At 40.0% G+C, this 19,669-nt stretch overlaps 1 protein-coding gene across 2 annotated transcripts in view; it reads right to left on the bottom strand.

Moving 5' to 3' along the window:
• GABRB1 (gamma-aminobutyric acid type A receptor subunit beta1) overlaps positions 1 to 19,669 on the bottom strand; it is a 110,342-nt gene that overhangs the window by 89,491 nt on the left and 1,182 nt on the right. The gene's annotated exons all lie outside the window — the stretch shown is intronic.

Below are 19,669 nucleotides of genomic sequence, written 5' to 3'. Positions count from 1 at the left end.
AAGGGATTTGCTGAGTTGATTAAAACCTGCGTGTTTAAATTCACAATTGCTAAATTGTTACCATCTCTGGTTTTAGTTAAAGACATTTTAAAGATCAACATCTCCAAGTTTTGTTTCAGTCTAGCCTCAGAGGATGCCCATCAACTGTGGCACTTGGATGTGATACTTATGGAGGTGGGGGAGGATTGGCCTGCACAGAATTGTTTTGTTAAGTGCTACAGATTTGTTGGATTTAAATAAAGAGATTCCAAATGCTTTGGAGTGTTCTGGTACAATTGCTAAGACACAAAGGAGAAAGAATAAGATAAATCTTTGTGTGAATTCCAAACTGACAGTGCTGTTTTGAAATTAGGAAAAGGGTATTGGAAGAAAAAGTTCATGCCATGTGAGAAATAAGCCCTCTAGATATATTCCCCAGGGAACAAACAAAAAGCTTGCCCAGAAAAATAAAGAAAAAGAAACATTAGGAAGGATGGAGGAGTTCAGGTTGCAGCTTCTGTCTTTACTATAAATCAGTATTAATACCCTAGCCAAGACTAGATAAAGCACACGACCACCTGCCCAGGTTGGTAGAGAAAGCATCCCAATCTTTTTGTACGCTGATGATATGGTATTTTTGTTGCACTCTGAAATCAGCCCTGAGGACTCTTGTGCAATTCTGCAGAAAGGATTTCCTGCAAATAAATCACTAGAAGACGAAAGTAATGGACTTTGCCAAAAGGGCTAAGTTGCATTACTTGCTTGTCAACAGGCGCAAGAGGTACTTTATAAAATAAAGTATCATGGAGTGTATTTTATTCCTCTGATAGCAAGAAAGCCCCAAGAGAACATGCAGGATGGAAGCTCAGAGATGCTCAGCAGCTATCTGGAAAATTTCCCCCACAAAGAAGATGTGGGTTGGTACCTGCTGCCATAAAATTGTTTTGGGAAAACCCAAAGGCACAGTTTTTCTACAGTGCAAACTTGGCTCTTATTGCAATTATAGATCACTTGAATCAGTAGCAACTAAGTTCCTGATCCTGAGAGCAATTTTACAGTTGCCTAGATGCATCTCAAATATGGCTGGAGGTTGGTCTTCAAAGGATGGAACAAGAGCTTGCCTAGCAAAGTCAACCACTGGCTGAAAAATAAAGTCTTCCCATTTGGTCTCATGCATATTTTCTGAGAACTTCTCATTTATGTGGATCCAGATCATACCTCAAGTTTCACTCCTTTGGACTCTCCCTAGAATGTCTGTTTCACTTGGGTCATGAGCAAAACACAGTGGCTTGAGGGCTACGAAGTGGGGACACAACCCTACCAGCAAAAATTATGCTCACAATTGGAAGGGAGGGACATAACTCCAAGCAGAACTACCAGTTTCTTTTTCTCTTGCTAGTTCCAAAACACTTGAAATCATTTACTAAAAGAAGATTGGATATGCTTCCTTCAGGTGGATTTTGAAACATTTCTTACGCAGAATATATCTGCTGCTGTGGACTGGGAGTCTCAGAAAATGAAAGCCATGTTTTACCTATAATGGTTCAACAGCAAGAGAGACAGTGTGGTCTAGTGGATAAGGGACCAGGCTAGAAACCAGGAGACTGTGAGTTCTAGTCCCACCTTAGGCATGAAAGCTGGCTGGGTGACTTTGGGCCAGTCACAATGCCTCATCCCAACTCACTTCACAGGGTTGTTGTTGTGGGGAAAATAGGAGGAGGAAGGATTATTAGATATGCTCACCACCTTGAGTTATTTATAAAAATAATAAAGGTGGAATAAAAAAAAATCTAAAAAAAAGTATATCACACCTTCCCTGTTGTATATTGTTGTCAGAGTCTGTTACAGTCTGATGTGCAAAAAAGGGGATAACATGTAGAGTGTGACATGAGATAACAACTGAGCCAGTTGGTTGATCATAATGTAACTTGTTTCTTGTCTTCTAGGAGTACTTTTAGCTTGCAAATGTCTATGTGTACAAGTACAATTACACTATGTGGAGATCGATCGATCTATCATCCATCCATCCATCCATCCATCCATCCATCCATCCATCATCATCATCCATCTCCATTGGCGTACTGTACAGGGATAAGGGAAACCTGAATTCTAGTCTTCCCTTAAGAAACAGAAGGCCACTAGGTGATTCTGGGCTGGTCACCCGCTTACAACTGTAGACTAGGAAGCTGAAAAAAAATCTGTCTACCAATATACTCTTGACCACTGTGGCAGATTACAGTCCATAACCTTCAATGAAGAGGTCTTCATCCTGCAGTGAATTGATTCAGGCTGCTGCTGCTAATCCTCCTCCTCCTCCTCCTTTAATAAATGATTTACTGGTTTCTTTGCATCATTGCTTTGTGGCAAAATCAACCATTTTATCTAAGTTGGTCTTTGGTTGTAATAAAATTTCTTCTACATTAAACTGACACTGAATTTTTGATTCATTTTAGACATATAATTTAATGTTTAGACTTGCTATTAATCATTGTACATTATTAGACTTTACAGTCTGTATTTTATTACTTAGATTGCTTTGCAGAACTATAATTTTACTTACAGAATTTAGAGAAGGAATGCTTTACATCATTATGTTAGCAATATTAGACTTCATTTACTGCTGAAATGCCTGCCATTGTTAGACTTCTGTAGTTTGATGTTCTCTTGTGTTGGTTTTTAACTGAAATAAAGATTTGTTTGGTTGTTTTCTCAATTCATTGTGCTTCATGCCTGTCAGGCTTCATCTACTGCCAGCTCTGACCAATTCTTGACCTCTTCCAGCTTTTGAAAGTTATATACAACTTCTTTTGAATTACTAGCGGTAGTTTTTTTTTTTTAAAATCCTCCTTTCACATACTACATCTTTCTTGCTATGCAAAGCCTCAGATCAAAGTTTTCACTTTGTGGTCAGGGTCTCAGATGTCTAACTTGTACTATGTGAAGATGAGTTGGGAAAACCAAACCGATAATGTGCAAAAGAACTGACACTATTCTGAACCTTGAGATGGTCATATTTGTGGGATACATCATCTCCGTCCATCTATTCTGCTGCTATGATGTATGCAAAGGGGTTAAAGCTGGACTAACCCACAGCCTCTCCCATTGGGACTGTTTGTGCTAATTAACCACTGCATTGTGTCTAGTGCTCTGGGAAGGTCAGTGCCTTTTAATATAGAGCTATATATGCTGTAAATTCTTGCCTCCTGGCTCCTGGGCTCTTCGTCCTTCCCGCTGTTTCCTCACACCTGGTTTGGAGGTGGCTTTGCAGCTGATGATCTGATTTTTTGAAAAAAGAAATGTTTCTACTGAGGAAAGAAGGACATGTGAAGCTAGGAGGAGGAGAGTGGACAGGGTATCAACTGGAGGCTACTTTCAGAATTCCTTTATTGATCAGTTGGAAAGCATATTGGTTGGTTGGCTTTGTCTCCTTATAGAAAGTTGAGGAAAATCAACTTTGGGGGCCTTATTCCAACTATTTATCCATGTAGCTCATTCAAAGGGGATTGATCTAACTTCTCCAGCATTACTGTTTCCAGTATATAATGAAATAGACCTCTATAACTGTTTGTTTCCATTGCCATATGCAATTCCCCAATAAAACTCTGGGGTACGTTCTGGTTTTTAGAGTGCCATTTATTAAACATCATATTAAGCATCCTTCTGAAATCTCACTTTCATTGTGCTACCGGTGAAACAATGACAGTATGCTGTACAATAATCTCTAAATTATTGTTGTTTCCAAAAGTTAACAAGAAACTTCTGCTCCACCTTGGAATCTCCTGCCAGTGACTTACAAGGCTACATTTTTTCATAGCCTTTTCTATCGCATTGAAAATCAGCTGTCCTTTATACAGATCAGACCAGGTTCTTTGGGAGAATACCTGGACATTGAGGGTTTTGGAAAGTGAGTTTGGAGTAGTTTTGGATTCAGCCACATGGAAATGATTCCTTCATTCCTCTTGCAGAGCATGATCTGCAAATATGTTATAGCTCAGGGTGCCTGCAGTGAGCTCAGATTTTCTCAGAATGACAAAACATGATATCATGATGCAAGCTGTGCCCATTCAGAATTGGGTGTGATGTTGTGACACAAGAACGAAAGAAGTGGGGTTTACAGCACAACATCACAATATGTACTTTCTCACTTGCTACCCCAAGAGATGCCCATACTGAGGTTGTTAATTCTAAATTGTAACTGGAAATTCTAATAGATCATGTTTTGGATTTACAAATATTAACACATAAAGTTACATGTTGATGCACTAATGCAGTATCAACTTTCTTACCCTAAAACATTAAGGGAAGGGGATAATACTTAGCAAAGAAAATTGTGGAGCTTGTTTTTATTGATAGGTGAGCAAGTTTTTGAAAGTTTGCTGCAAGCTGGAATTAAGAAACAGAATAAAACAATTAGAACAGTGCACAACCTTTGGTTGATGTATTCCTTCAGTTGGTTCCATCTTCTCCCTCAAATCCTAGATATTAAAATTCTTAATAGAGTGCCATATGTTGAGAGAGCCCTAACAGGTGAAAAAGGCCCTAACTATCTAAAATTCTTTTTATAACGCTCAACTTTAGCATTTAAGAAAGCTTGGTTAAAATTGACGGTCATAGAATATATCATTTTTTTTGCTAGTATCAATTTATTATTTATTGAAGGCTGTTTTTTGAACAAGGAGAGCCAACCATATTGGTAACGTTCCATATTATCACACCAGTTCTGCCATTCTATATGGCCATTTCCTCCCCAGTGAGCTATAATGGCTTCATAGCATCACCTGCCCATCACTGAAGTGATATAAAGCTTGTTTTATTGCTATTTGTTGGCACAACAATGACTGGATGCCTCTAGAAGATGTTGTAAGTTGCTAGGGGGGGAACAATTCTCACTCTGAAGAGATTCTACCATCTTGGAGTTTGTAAGGAACAGTTGTCTGTTTTTTTAAACAAAAGTATTGATTTCTATTTCAGTTCTTTCAACGGGATCATAAATGGATTTATTCAGAAGTCAATTTCTGAAGTTCAATGAAAGAAGAAGTTATTCAAAGGACTAGACTCTTTTATGTGAAATATTAACCTGTTTGAAAGTTCCCTCAAGAATATTTTAGAATAATTTTATTTATTTTTTTACAGTAAAATGTTTACAAGCCTTCATGGTAACATTTTTGAAGTTTTAAAGCCTATAGGGGGTTTGGAGGGGTAATGTACAAATAAATTGCATAACAACTTATTCAAATGGAGGAGGAAGGGAAGGAGAATAAAAAAAATACTATGAACAATGGCTCCAACATTTATGTATCTGGAATTAAAGTACAGCTATGGCCAGAATGAGATAAATCAACATGAAAAAGAATGGCTCTGATGGGAAAAAAGAGAGTGAGGTAGAGAGAAAGTAAAGAATGTAGGATATATTAAAAACCCAGGCAGGGAGCACCTTGGGGGCCTATTATGCTAATTTTATATTTGAAGTGCATATCACAAACTAGTCCTGGACAGAGAAATTTTGTTTGATGAAAAATAAAAGTGCCTTAAAAACTATTTCAAAGGAGAAAAGAATTTCAGAAAAACTCACAGACAGAATATGGCATTGGTGTGCTTCTATCAGTGTGAGATGGCCAGGATATACATGTGAGTGTTATGTTTCTCATTCTGTAGGCTTCCTCCAGCAATCTGCAGTCTTCTTAGCTACCTGTGTTTCTGCTGAATCCCAAGGGGAGATATCAGGAGCAAATTTCTCCATGAGGCTTTTTCAAAATTGCTTTTATTATTGAAGGGGGAGCAAGGGTGTTGGTAGTGGTGGTATCAGACCAACAAAAGCAGTATGGCAAGGACATAAGCCTTGCCCTTTTTTTTATGGGTTGTGACATTGCACCCACAAGGGCTGGAACTTGGACCATGATGCCATGACCCTGCTTTTGTTGTCCTAACCAAAGTAATGAGAACTTGTGGATGCCCTGGTCACTACTAAGAGGAAGCTCTACCCTTAATAATCTGTGGGACAACTTCTTCTCCCCCTGAACAAACTTGAAGAAATTGCTCATCCGATTTCTCCACACATAGGTGAAGGATGTCATGAGTAAGGATGGTGAGCAGGGGGCTCCCATCCAGACTGTCAAGCGCATGCGTAGCACTGATGAATTGTTCAGCCATTCAAAGAGACACAGATCGGGACCGCCTTAACCCTTGGGGGTTATATGGCTGGGTTTTCCCCACGCTTCTTCAGTTTGTTAGGATTCCTGTTAAGTACTAGCAATAAATATTAGAGACCAGTTCCTTGTCTCAGTGTGTTTCCTGGTTGTTAGGACAAAGGATTTTGAAAGACCATTAGTCAATTTTGCTTCTTCATAAAGGAATTTACTGCATCAACTCTTTGTGTATTATCCCAACTGGTAGGGATAATATTGCTGAAGTATTTGAGAAGACTGCTTAAAGGATGACTGCAATTATGTGTGCAATTAAAGACTGACTTACATTACAACTCTGTGCAGGTCTACCTGAACACAGCATAAAGTCATCTTATACAAGCAAAGAGAATATCTGTAGCTTATGGTTGAACTGTGGAGTCCTTGGTGTTCTCTGAGTTTGGTTGTTTTCTTGCAGAAGTTTCATTGCCTGACTGGTGCCCTGAAGGTGTTGCCTAGCCAGGCAATGATACATCTGCAAGAAAGCAACCAAGCTCAGAGAATACCAAGGACTCCACAATCATCTTATATTCAGTAGATCTTAAAGATAAGTGAATGTACATTTGTGACCTAAGTTGTAGTAATATTGCTAATGCTACCTCTATGACTAACAGAAAGAGATGGATTTTAACTCTCAGTGTTTGTAATCAAGCATTCCATATTTCACTTTATAAGCCAATAAGAGCCAGATTCTAGCAAGGTTACTCTGCATCCCTCTTATCATCCTGTTACTTCATGATGGAACCAAAAAACAGAAAAAATGTAACTCTGCAGAAAGGGATTTAGGAGTCAAGCTTGGTTGTCAATGACTTCTACTAAACTCCATAAACTGAACTAAATTGACCCCAGTTTCTCAGTGGAGCCAAGAAGAGTTCCTGTCGTGACGCTGGTGTTCTCCCTACTCAGACTGGAGCTGCAACAAGTTAAAGCTGAAAGCACCACGTCCTTTCCAGATCCCAATCTGGATGGGTTTCCTCACATCTCTCATTTGTTTTTGTTTTTTAAACCCTTGTGTGCATTTCAATTACTGGCCAAAATTTCAAAAATGAGTTTTCCCAAAACTAGTCATCTTTCTGTTGCATGGCACTCATGTTGTTATGCTTTTCACTTAATGTCTTTACTTAGACCCATGCCTCTTCTTTTTCATCTTGTTTGAAACAAACAGATAGCATGCCACTTATTAAAAAGCCCACTTAGTAAGTTATGTCAATCTATACAATCAATTCCACAAGTGTTAGTGGAATACATTGATTCTAGGAAGATGGATTCTAAAACAGGGAGAATGCTGGAAAATGCAATGGGCATAAATGAATATTTTCTATGCAGTTATTTTTGTATTTCTGAGACAGACGGTGTCATGTAAGATAGCTGTTCCCATGGCAACAGTTGGTGACTCATAATAGTTATGAAGAAACCCAGTAAGTAGTCCAGGTTCTAATGGTGTCTCATCTTGGTTGTTTAAATGATGGCTATTTACATTTAAAAAATCCTATCTTTTTTTAATTATTATTATTATTCTCAAGAGGTGGAGATTCATTATGTTTGGGAAGCAAGCAACTGAACCAGAGTTACTGAGAATACAAATGAATATCTGGATCTTCCTTTCAGAAAAATAGCATCTTCCTATGTAGAAAAGAGTTGCTCAGTCACAACAGGGAGTTTTGCTCTCTGTCCCTTTATAAAGATCATCAAAAAGAAGTCCAGAAAGAGGAACAAAGATGAGGCAGAGAGATAGCATTCAAAAAGATTGAACAAGTATATGGTGAATCCATTATTTATTTTAGTGGTGGTGCATAAGGACAGTTCACATGAATCAAACTAACAGAAGATGCAGCAAATACACTTAAAGAAAGTGGATGGACCCAGAACTGGGTGAGTTTGTATTCAGGAATACTAAAAAACAACAACGGTGAGATGAATTCATTGTGATTATGAAGCCGTAACTAGCCTGGTTTTTTTTTTTTTTTAAGGAAGAGTAAATTGCATTTTTGAAAATCCCAAGTCCAGCTTTCTTAGGCAGGATTAGGATTCGTAAGGAGGACTCCAGCTTCCATTAGCATCAGTCATCATGGCCAATAGCCAGGAAGTTGTAGTCTAAAATATCTGGTGTGCACCACATTGGAAAGGTTGAAGCAAGAAAGACAATCAGCTCCATCTTTCCTTCTGTCACAGTATACTTCTCAGCTAAAAAGATTTTGTTAGTTTCTGGATCAGTAGCTTTATATCCTACCTTTTTCCATCCTGAAACTCAAAGGAGCATAAATAGTATTTCCAGATGATCTCTTACCCAAGCATTGACCAAAGCCAGATCTTAAACCAAAGTGTCTTCTTCATTTGCTCTTACACCAAATCCCCATAATGATAAATGGATATGTATGACACCTCTCATGAATAAAGCTAGTTATTTCATTGGCATTAAGGTTGGGCAAGAAATACAGATACCAGTTGCTAAAAGAAATGTGATGTATGTTACATTTCTTTAGTGTCAGCACTAAATTGATTTTTTTAGCTTTTGCTTTACAACCCAACAAAATAGTTTGAAAGTTTAGAAATTCAGAGGGACGCGGTGGCGCTGCGGGTTAAACCGCTGAGCTGCCGATCGGAAGGTCGGCGGTTCGAAACCGCGCAGCGGGGTGAGCTCCCGTTGCTCGTCCCAGCTCCTGCTCACCAAGCAGTTCGAAAACATGCAAATGTGAGTAGATGAATTGGTACCGCTTCGGCGGGAAGGTAACGGCGTTCCGAGTCGTCATGCTGGCCACATGACCCGGAAGTGTCCCTAGGGACAACGCCGGCTCCAAGGCTTAGAAACGGAGATGAGCACCGCCCCCTAGAGTCGGATTCGACTGGACTTTATGTCAAGGGAAACCTTTACCTTTACCTTAGAAATTCAAGATAACAGATTAAAAATGTTGAACTCCACCCACAGGAAGACATCCAAAAACTTCTTTGGAAAAAGTTTTAATAGTGCTCTCACTTTGTCTTCAGAACTTAAAAAAAAAAAACATCCTCTAATTTGCTTGCAAACGCCTAGGGGGGTTGTAATGCATAGTTATCAAACTCCTGCCATATGGTATTTGGGGCACAACAATGGGGAAACTTGACAAGTTGAACTTTTCTCCCTTTTGAGTCTAGCTCTGCTGTGCTTGCTGTGCATTAAGCTCAGCGGAGATCATAGGCTAAGGGAAAGAGTAGACAAAACTCCTTCTCCTGGAGGCCATCACTTGAAGTGTCCTCTTTCAAGAGCTCCACAGTTCTAGGGGTGTGCTAAATGGTTCCAATTTGATCTGTTCTGCATTTGAAACACGCTATATCAGTGTTCCTCAACCTTGGCCACTTTCAGGTGTGTGGATTTCAAACATCTAAAATTCCCCAGCCAGCAAGGTTGAGAAACACAGCTCTACATCAGAGGCAAAATGTGCCATTTCCAGTGCAAGACAGAGGTACCAAGGAGAAAATGGGATTCTTTCAAATTATTCTGAAAGCATTTCGAAATCAAAACAGAGCGCATCGCTCCTGAAATGTTCTGGGCTTGAAACTGGCCTTCGAATTCAAAACAGCTTGAATTTGAAACATTTTGAATGGCCAGTTGTCTCTGAATCATTCTAAGGTTCAGTGTTCTCTCTTTGGTGTCAGTCAGTGCAGTTTATGGGTTGGGAAAGATGATGCATAGTGAGTACAGGAATACAGCCAAGAGAAATTGCAGGATGGAATACCTTATGCCAAAGTGGCATAGTCATTAAGATGTTGAACTAATACTAGGGAGACCCAGCTTCAAGTCTACCCTCAGCCATGGAAGTTCACCAGATCTGACCAGCGTGCATACATATACACACACATATGTAAGGTTCTACATACATCATAGAAAAATAACAATTAAAAGATGTTTAAAAAGTTAAAGAGGAAAGGGAACAAGAGGATAAAATTTTGCGGGTATCAAAGAAATGCAATTTTATTGGCCAGTATTTGCTGCTTCACTCCCATGGCAGCGAGGCAAAATTTAGTTATATTGTGGGTAATGGTGGTCTTATGATCTGCTAGAACATATCACTGGTCGTCTCTCCCTGAGAGTTTCTTTATGAAGGGCTGAATTAGTGCATCACACAAGCTGAAGTAGAAATTACGATGCAACAGGACATGCTGCACATCCTCTATGGCACAGTAGTGACAAGGGCAAAATCGTTCGTGGAGGGAAATTTTTTTGGTATTTATCATCAGTGACTGCTCACTAGATGACTTTGGGACAGCTGCTACCTCTCAGCCCCACCTACCTCACCAGATTGTTGGGGGTGGGTGGGTGGGAAGGGAGGAGAGAATGCTATGGGGGATTGTTTTTTTCTTTTTACTTCCAAATCTAGCCCACAGCTCTAGGATGTCCCCAGTGGTTTCCCATCCAAGTATTAACCAGGTCTGACTCTGATTAGCTGATTGACCCCACTGTTATCCCCATGGTTATTTTTTATTTTCTTTCCTGTTGTACAAACACAGAAGACCTGGTTGTGTTCCCAGGCATGGGGTTTGGACTACTGGCTGAAGCCCATGAAGTTGTTGACTTGTGGCAGGTTAGTTTTACCTCGGTTGCTATTATAGGTATTGAACTTTTTAATGTTGTTTGCATTTTTTGTTTTAAGCGCTGTTTGCTGCCCAGAGCCACTATGATGAGATAGGTGCCCATATACATTAATAATTCTTAAAAAAATTAATTTGCTTATGAAATAAATTTGCATTGTATTAAAAATAAATAAAATAAAATGTACATTTATTGTCAAATATAACAGTTGATTTAGGAGCTGTTTCTGAACTAGTACAAGCCAATTCCAAAGAATCAAATCTATATGCTTTTCCTATAGCAGCTCCCTCCTGTTTAGCCCCTTCTTTTATTAGTATATCGAGTAACCCCCTTCCCTTCATCAGATACTTCCGCTGTATGCATTAGCACACTTGTCACATTCATCCTAGAGGATTCCCTTTCCCCAGATTAGTGGTACGGGGGAGAGATTAGGGAAACTTTAATCCATAATATTGTTAAGTAATTAACCATGTGCAGATAATTTTGATAGATATCACATTCTGACAGAATCTAATAAATGTTGTTATAGTTAAACCTCTGCTATTGATAAACAAATGTCATCTTCACCTCTAAGTTTCACAGTAGGTTTGTTAAACTGAAATTCAGTTACATTGCTATGAACTTACGCTGTGCCAAAATATGATTTCGGAGAACCGAAAGATCCCTCATCAGTTTCAGGGTGCATGAAGAATGGAGTCCTAATCTCATATCTATAATGATAGCTTAGGCTGGAGGTACAGACTGGTACAGCAGGAAATAACTTCTGCACTTCTCATGGACTGACTTTGAATTTAGAAACTACTTTGGGGGACAAGAGCATGTCCATGCAGAAGGATTTTTTAGGTTTCATATGCCGTAATAGAGGGCTCAATAAATCATTGAACAACTGGACTTACATTACCTCCCAGCTTGTGTGGCAAGCATGTAGAATACCCACAAAAGGGGTATAGCCTCATAATTTTCTTCCGGTTTTCTACTGCAAGGTTGAACCAGAAACATGGGAAGTTTCCAGTTAGATACTCCACCAGTTTATTCAGTAGTTAACGAGCAGCTCAACATTTGATACAGAAAGAGAAGTTGCCATGGATACACCTGCACGCCATACATGTGTGCTACCATGTACAAAGATCAGGAAAACTGTTTGGACTCTCGCTTCTCAATGCCTCTTCAAAGCTGTCTAAGGATATCACTCTCTAAGTTTGCTACAGTTACACAACAGTCAACAGCATGTATGCAGGGTTTGACATCCCCTCAGATATTACAGATTCATGTGTTGCTGTGCTTGAGAACCCTACGGGAAGAAAGTCAGCCTACCAATCAAATCAAAACAAAACAGCAACAGCTATTCCAAAGCACAGAAGTGCTCTGTATTTGCGGTCTATTGTTAACTATTTATAGAATCATAAATGGAAAAGTTGGAAGGAGTTGGAGGTCATCTACTCTAACTCCCTGCCCAGTGCAGCAATCCACCACTACAGCATCCCTAATCTATAGACATAGTTTAAACACCAGGATAGGATATGTAACAGGGATGGGCTCAGTCAATTTCACTTTCTCCATATCCAAAGACACAACATCTCTCATTCAGTCTACTCCATTAAAAAGAAATGCATGCACTTAGAAAGGACTTGCCAAAAATCAAATTCTCACACGTCTGCAATGCCCACATGCCACAGGTACAGTAACTCTTGGCCTTGAGACCATATAATTTCTGCCCCTTCTGTAGCTATTAAAGGTTATGGGCCTGTCAGAAAAAAGGGGCATTCGTAATTCACAACCATAAGGATCTTGATTCCTAAAAGATTTAAACCAAATGTTTATGACGTTTATGAGCCTCGTGTGGTGCAGAGTGGGAGGTGGCAGTATTGCAACCGAAAACCCTCCCCACAACCTGGGTTCGATCCCAGCGGAAGCTGGATTCTCTCTCGGGTAGCTGGCTCAGGTCGACTCAGCCTCCCATCCTTCTGAGGTTGGTAAAATGAGCACCCGGCTTGCTGGGGAAGGTGACGACTGGGGAAGGCAATGGCAACCCACCTCAGTGCTTGCACAGGGGACCTTTCACTTTCACATTATGAGCTAAGTGCTCAAAGCCCAGATGGACCCAGAAGGAATTTTTGATCTTCTTCCCAGTACGCTGTCTGAATATTGGATACAAATTGTTCCTTAGCGGAATCTGCTTTTCAACCATGGCAAGAAAAAATAGGCAAGGGCCCCAATGGTACTTAAACGTTTTCTGTTGTTCATAGCTGATCTCGTGGCATCAGCTTGTTTCACAAACTCAATGCAAACTGAGAGTTAACTCCTTGTGGCTTCTAAATTTTAGCTTCTGTTTAAGAGGGGAAAAAAAGGTTGTAATGTTTTGACCATCGTCTCCATTCTAACTCTAAATGTGTTCTTAAGAATTTAATCTATGTTTCAATATCTCTTTATATCCACTCCGTTAGATGCATACAGGAACATGTATTTCAGAAGATATACACAATCCACTGTTGCTCTCATTAGTTTCCTTGGCATCTGCTTCTACCATGCCAATTTCAGTTACAAGTCAGCAAATACATTCTCACTTGAATACAACTTCTGGAGGTTTCACAGCTCTTGTGGGAAACATTATGCCCTTTAAAAGAACAGTTCTTACAGTGGCAATGTTCTTTATATTTTCAAAAGGGTTTGCAAGGAAATGTTTCGAGTACCAGTGGAAAAAACATAGCAAAACCAAGACTGGCAGGGCAGGGGAAATGCTGTCTATTTAAGCCATGCTGATGCTTTTATCATGGCATCACCACCACTGTTATGTCATCCCAAAAGTCTAGGGTAAAAAGGGAATTTCCATGCATGGAGAAGAACTTTTATGGATCTGCCCTCTGAAAGTAGAAACAAGGCTGAGAACCAAGATGTACAGAGGCTGAAGATGATATACAGTGGAATGGATAACAAAAATTCAAAACTAAGCCTAACTAAGAAGTAAACTGGAATGGATCAAAATAAGTCAAGCTACATCCCACCAAATTGGATAAATGTTTGTAACATTTCGGAGCCATCATTTTGAGTACTGGAACTCACTCCTCACATATCCCTTTCTATTTAGGGCAGGTCCTAAATCTCCATCTGCCTGTCTACTCATGATGAGCACAAAAATGTAAGAGCCATTATGACCAAATAAAAGATTCGTCTGATTGATATTTTGCACCTCTGATGATCCACCGTAGGGCATGAGGACCCACAAGCCAGACCTTGTGCAGTACGTACTCTCCCACCTATATTTTCCAGCACTGTAGGTAAAATATAGCTCAAATGACTAGTAGCTATTAATAACCTTATCTTCTATGAGTCTGTGTAAACTCCTTTTCCAGCAGTTCAAATTGATGGCCATCCCTACATAGTCTAGCAATGAAACTTAGCTGTGCAGAGAAATACTTCCTATTAACATCTCAGAGCCACCACTCATTTCAGGCTTTATCAAATGTCCCTAGTTCCAGGTATGACAGAAAAACTGTCCCACAAACTTCTCCCTGACCATTTGCCCTCTATGCAATGACAATTTTTGCACCTCTATCTTGTCCCCCTTAGGTTTTTCCTAAGCTAAAGAGCCTCACACTTTGCCAAATTGCTTCAGCCTCTAGATAATTTCTGTTGCCCTTTCTGGACCTTCCCCATCTATACCATATTATTTTTGAAACAAAGTGATCCAAACTGTGTACAGAGTTCTAACTGTCCCGGGGGGTATAATTCCCTTCACGCGCATCCCAAATTCCTGCTGAACTAGTGGCAGTTGGAGAAAATGAGAGAGAGAGGAAGCTGTCATCTTCCTTCCCTTCTCCAGAAACTGTAAAAGGCTGCACAATTGTGCTAGATGCAGGTAGGCCTGGGCAAAGTTGTTTTCCTAAGGCTACTGATATTGCATAATGGCATGCTGGGTTCTAGACAGGATGAGAAAAACCTAGTTACCCTTCCAATTTGCTGCCACAGCTAGACAACTACCAAAAAACCAGGCAAGTGAGGTGGAGAAAAGGGAGTTGGAGGAATGAAGGCAAAGGGAAGATAAAAGAAGTGAAATTCTTCACATCTAGGCTGGAGAAAGACTGAAGGGCTGTGATGGCCATCTTGTATTTCAGGCAAACATGACATGCTATCACATCTCTCTGTATAATTACATTTCAGCATGTTCATCTCTTCTTGTCCCTTCCCATTCTGCCACATTTCTTTTCTGTTTGGGCTAAGCACTTGAGGCAATTGATTCACTGTTACTTGGATTACTCTAAACGCCATACATGTTAATGGGATCAAGTTAGATGGTGTGGACAATGACAAGATAATGATGGGGAGAAGATACAACACCAAAAAGAATAGGACTGATCAGAGACTAACCAAAAGGTGGGCTAATTTAAGAGGGGGCTGCAAAAAACCCCACAGAGTTAAAGACAAGAATGGCACAGCCAGTGTGGCTACTTGAGGTAGATTTTAACCAGGATGAAATGAGAAGCAGGAGCAACTCAGAGAGAGAAGAGCTGGAGTTTATGGAGAGCGTGGTGAAGAAAAATAGTTGAAGAATGGATTAGGTGTCTGGAAAGTTAGTTGGTGCAGGCAAGTTCAACCTCCTTATACAAATGATACTTGAATGTGTTAAAGTAATACCTTTCTAAAGAAACCACATCTTCATAGAAGCAGAAAAGAGGAATGTGCCAGTCTGGATTATCTGCAATTATCAGGAGGATACATCATAAATTATAGCAGAGTGGTTGACTAGCCACCTATGGGTCACAGCAATTCTTAGAAAGCCCATCTATGACATTGTGAACTACATAATAAGCAATTAAATAAGACATAGTCTAAGTGGAGAGATTCACTCCACTCAGCATGTGGCAAAGAGAAAAGTTATTGCCTGTCATCCCACAAATTCCTTCACCCTCGCCTTTTGGATCAGATCCCTACATTTTCCATTCCTCTGATCCAAAATCTAGGAAGGATTTTCCTGAAGGGATTCCTTAATGTTTCTTTTCCACTGAAGCACTGTTACAGCATGGCAGCTATTCAACATTGCCATCCATAATTTTAGCATGCCACCACTCCCAGATGGTTTCAATTTCTGCCAATTTCACTGCAGTTTGGCTGCTTATTGCCGCAAAATCTTATTGACTCATCTATGGGAGGTCAGTGTGGCTTTCTTGTTTCATTCCTGCACTCGGGTATCTTCTTGTTGTGTGTTATACAGATCCAGAACATGCTATAGAAATGCAAGCTAGATACAATGCCATTTCATGACAGATGGGGCAATTTCAGAAAAAAGGGACACTCTCAGCAATATTTAAATCAACCTGTCCCAACTGGGTACTCTTCAGATGGGTTGGACTGCAACTCCCATACACACATACTTGATAACTGGGCAGGTTGGGAATGCTAGGAATGTGTCAGAACTGTTAAAAGCACTCTTGGATCTTGCGGTGTAAAGGAATGTGAAGATAATCTTGATGAAGGTACAGATGAGCTACTAAAGGAAGAACAGTGTGCAATCCTAGGAAAGAGGAAAGCTTGAGGAAGAAACTCAGAATAACCCCACCTTGATCCTCTTTGGTATAGGAGGGGGAAGAGGTAAACTCTAGCAGGCTTTCAAGAATCTATTATTATACCCTACAACAATGAAGTAGCATTCCTGGAATCCTTGAGTGTCTATTACTAGTGCTAGCCTACCTCAATAGGCTGACACAACACAATCCTTTCTAAAAGATCTGCGCATCTACCAGTACTATCTACTATCTTTAAGCTCTATCTTTGAGGCCAGGTGTATGAAATTCTAAAGACTGGTATACACACTTCAGATGTATCCAGTAACAAAGGCAGGTGTATTTAGAGTAATATTGGAATGCTCCAGGAATATGTAACAGCAAAGGAGAGAAAAACTTTGCTTGAAAATAAGGGAAAAAACTGGTTTTGCCTCACATCACACTGAATCCAACTTTAGCAAAAGTGGCACTCTTTACATATCTGCAATAAATCCAGTCTGCTAACTCTGCTAGCTGCAGGGTTATGGGCCATTTAGACCAATTTAACTGCCATAGGGTGAGCTCATTATGAGACACTACAAAGAACGTTGATATCACCTTACCAAGGTCTGAAGAAATGTGAAAGCATCGTATAGGTTAGACATGTTATGAGTCATGTTCTCCTTGAGATCTAGGCAAAATATTGCTGGGACAAGCAATGAAAATAAATCCCACATAGCTCTTAAGAATCACATAATGACATTCTGGGTACACTTCAACTCCCAGTCAGATTAATAAGCTCTTCAAAATGTCTAGATATTCATAGGCACCATTTGTAACAAGGCCTTTAACTTGGCTAGGGCCTACATTAATTTACTTTGCAATCACATGCTCAGGCAAGGAAGATAATACAAAATCATGTCAGACTAGACCAAACATTATTTATAGTGTTTTGTTGGAAAGAACAGATTGTCCAGTTTGGCAATCCTGGCCTTTGTAGATAAATCATAATTTTCACCCTTGGAAAGCAGGCATTTTAAGTATGGTCCTTGGGTAATCATAATTCTATTGAGGAAAATAAATATGCTCACTGTAACCATTTCTCTCTTAATCAGCTCATCATCACAAAAATGCTGGAGGTTACTGCAGCAAAGGTAATAAAACAGGCTACCTATTACAGCACCTAGGCCTGAACCCAAGAATAATCTTACTTTGAAATGCTTGTGATTTAAAAAGTCTGTGCTGCAGCATTAGGGATGTGCAGGGAATACAACACATAACTTGCATGTCTGTGGACATGAAGAAGAGGCTAAAGCAGAGCTGTGCTATAGGAACAACTTTTGAAAAGGTAGGAAGCATGTAGCAAAAGCTTCTTGTTCCAGCATTATCCTTCTGCATGTAGAAACAAGAAAAGATGGGAAGTCTGAATGAATAAAAGGAAAATGCAAGGGAAGAGTATGTGTATCTTTACATCAGCAACCATGCAAACCAAAGATCATCTTGAATGAATTCAGTGTTCAGAAAATACTAGCAAGAATTGGCCATCAAAATTTAAACAGGCACATTTTCAGTTCAACCCAAGGGTGTATGGCTTTGGTCTATTATGTTTGATAGTGTTGTGGATTTATTCATTTTAGACATGTTTAATTAGGTTTATGTTGGGGTTTTAGTTGTTTCCTATATATCTTGTAAACTGCCAAGAGACCCATTTGATTGCAGCAGGATATAAAGGTAAAACAGCAAATAAACAAACAAATAAATAAATCAGACCCGCTTCTTTGGAATATTTTACTGCATGAGATCAGCCTAACCCCCACCCTGATGGGTTTTAGGGAAGGAATTAAAACTTGATTTTTAAGGAAACCCTTGGAAGGAGAGCTAGTATAAGTTAGAATCCACTGGGGCTGTCCTGGGAAGCTTTTGTTCTCAGTGGCCTTAGTTCTTTTCTTAGTAACTTTCTACTATTATTCTTTACTCTAGTTTTGATATTTTATCCTATCATTTTTATATCCTAACCCTTTTACTGTAAGAATGAAATATAAGGTATTCTGAGTCCTATGAATCAGGGTGGCATATATAAAAATACTCGCTCAAAGAGGAAAACTGAAATGAATGGAAGGTACACAACACCAGGTTCCTATTTGAGCTGCCTATCATAGGCCCATCTAACATCAAGTACAGTGGGATGTTTTTGTTCTAAGAATGTGTGTGTAAAATACAGGTAGTCCTCATTTAGTGACCTCCAGGAACTTGGCTGTTAAACAAAATGGTCGCTAGGTGAAAATCATGTGACTGTGACTGTGCTTAGGATCTTCCTTCAGGTTTCCTTTGCTTTACAACCTGCCAAGGTTGTAAGTCCAAGGACTGGTCGCAAAGTTGCTTTTTCATCACCGTCATAACTGCAAATGGTCTCTAAATGAGTCAGTTGCTAAACGAGGACTAGGTGTAGTATATAAATTTACTCTGTAAATAAATAAAGCATTACTCTCACTTTCTCAAACCAGCAAGGGGCATATCCTTTTCAGCTAGAGGTTACCCATCTCAAAGGCTGGTATCTTGAATAAGAATGTGCAAGACGACATGCTTAATTCCTGACGTTATTTTAATTCCTTGGGGGGAAGTCCTCAGCTCAGCACTGATATTCAGCCTAAGCAGTCCTCAATTACTGCATCTGCATAAGAGGCAGTCAAAACACGGACAAGCAGGAGGTGGGGATGGGAGGGATCAACAGGCTTCAGTAAGAGGCAGCAATGCAGCTGCTTGGAAAGTCGAGAAGCCAGTAGATTTATTATACAAAGCACAGACCCCACGATTTAGCCTCTCAGTGAAGAATGCCAGGAATTAATTCTCTAAAACATACGGACCCAGCCTTAAAACTGAGAACTTGAAATAAAATACATGTGAATTCTTAACATCCCCATCTCACCCCAGATCTCATCTGGATTTTAATAGCTAAATTGCTGCAATGGCTGTAGACGCAGGAATACAGAGAGCTATTCAATGCATATCTAACCATATGAGATTCATGCCCCCCATTTTTTCCCCTTTCTTCCTAAGCCTTGCTTTGGTTTTCACCTTTCTATTGTACCCGGCCATAATGTCTAGCCATTCCCGGATATAGCTCAATATCCAGCCGATTCCAAGAGCGAACGAGCGAGCGAGTAAAAACACCAGCGCGAGCTGGTCGCTGTCCAACGTGCTGAAACTCCGCTGCCGAGCCGCGGCGCTCGGCAGATGGCGCCCTTCTGCACTTTAGAGGTGGCATGGTAAAGAAGGCAGCATCCAAGCTCCCCCATCCCAAACACACACACACACACACACAGAGTGTGGATTTCTTCAGCACCCAAACAAATAGGACCCTCAGGCGTTGCAGTCAACACATTTTTGCACTTTTGCAGAAAGTGTTCTGCTAAGAGGCTCTTCCTCGCTCCTACAGCTCATCCTTCTCTTTTTCAAAGAAGTAC

The sequence above is a fragment of the Candoia aspera genome, chromosome 8 (assembly GCF_035149785.1).
Source record: "Candoia aspera isolate rCanAsp1 chromosome 8, rCanAsp1.hap2, whole genome shotgun sequence".
NCBI lineage: Eukaryota > Metazoa > Chordata > Lepidosauria > Squamata > Boidae > Candoia > Candoia aspera.
Note: the sequence above shows the minus strand (reverse complement) of the source record. Positions and strands in the feature narration are given on the sequence as shown.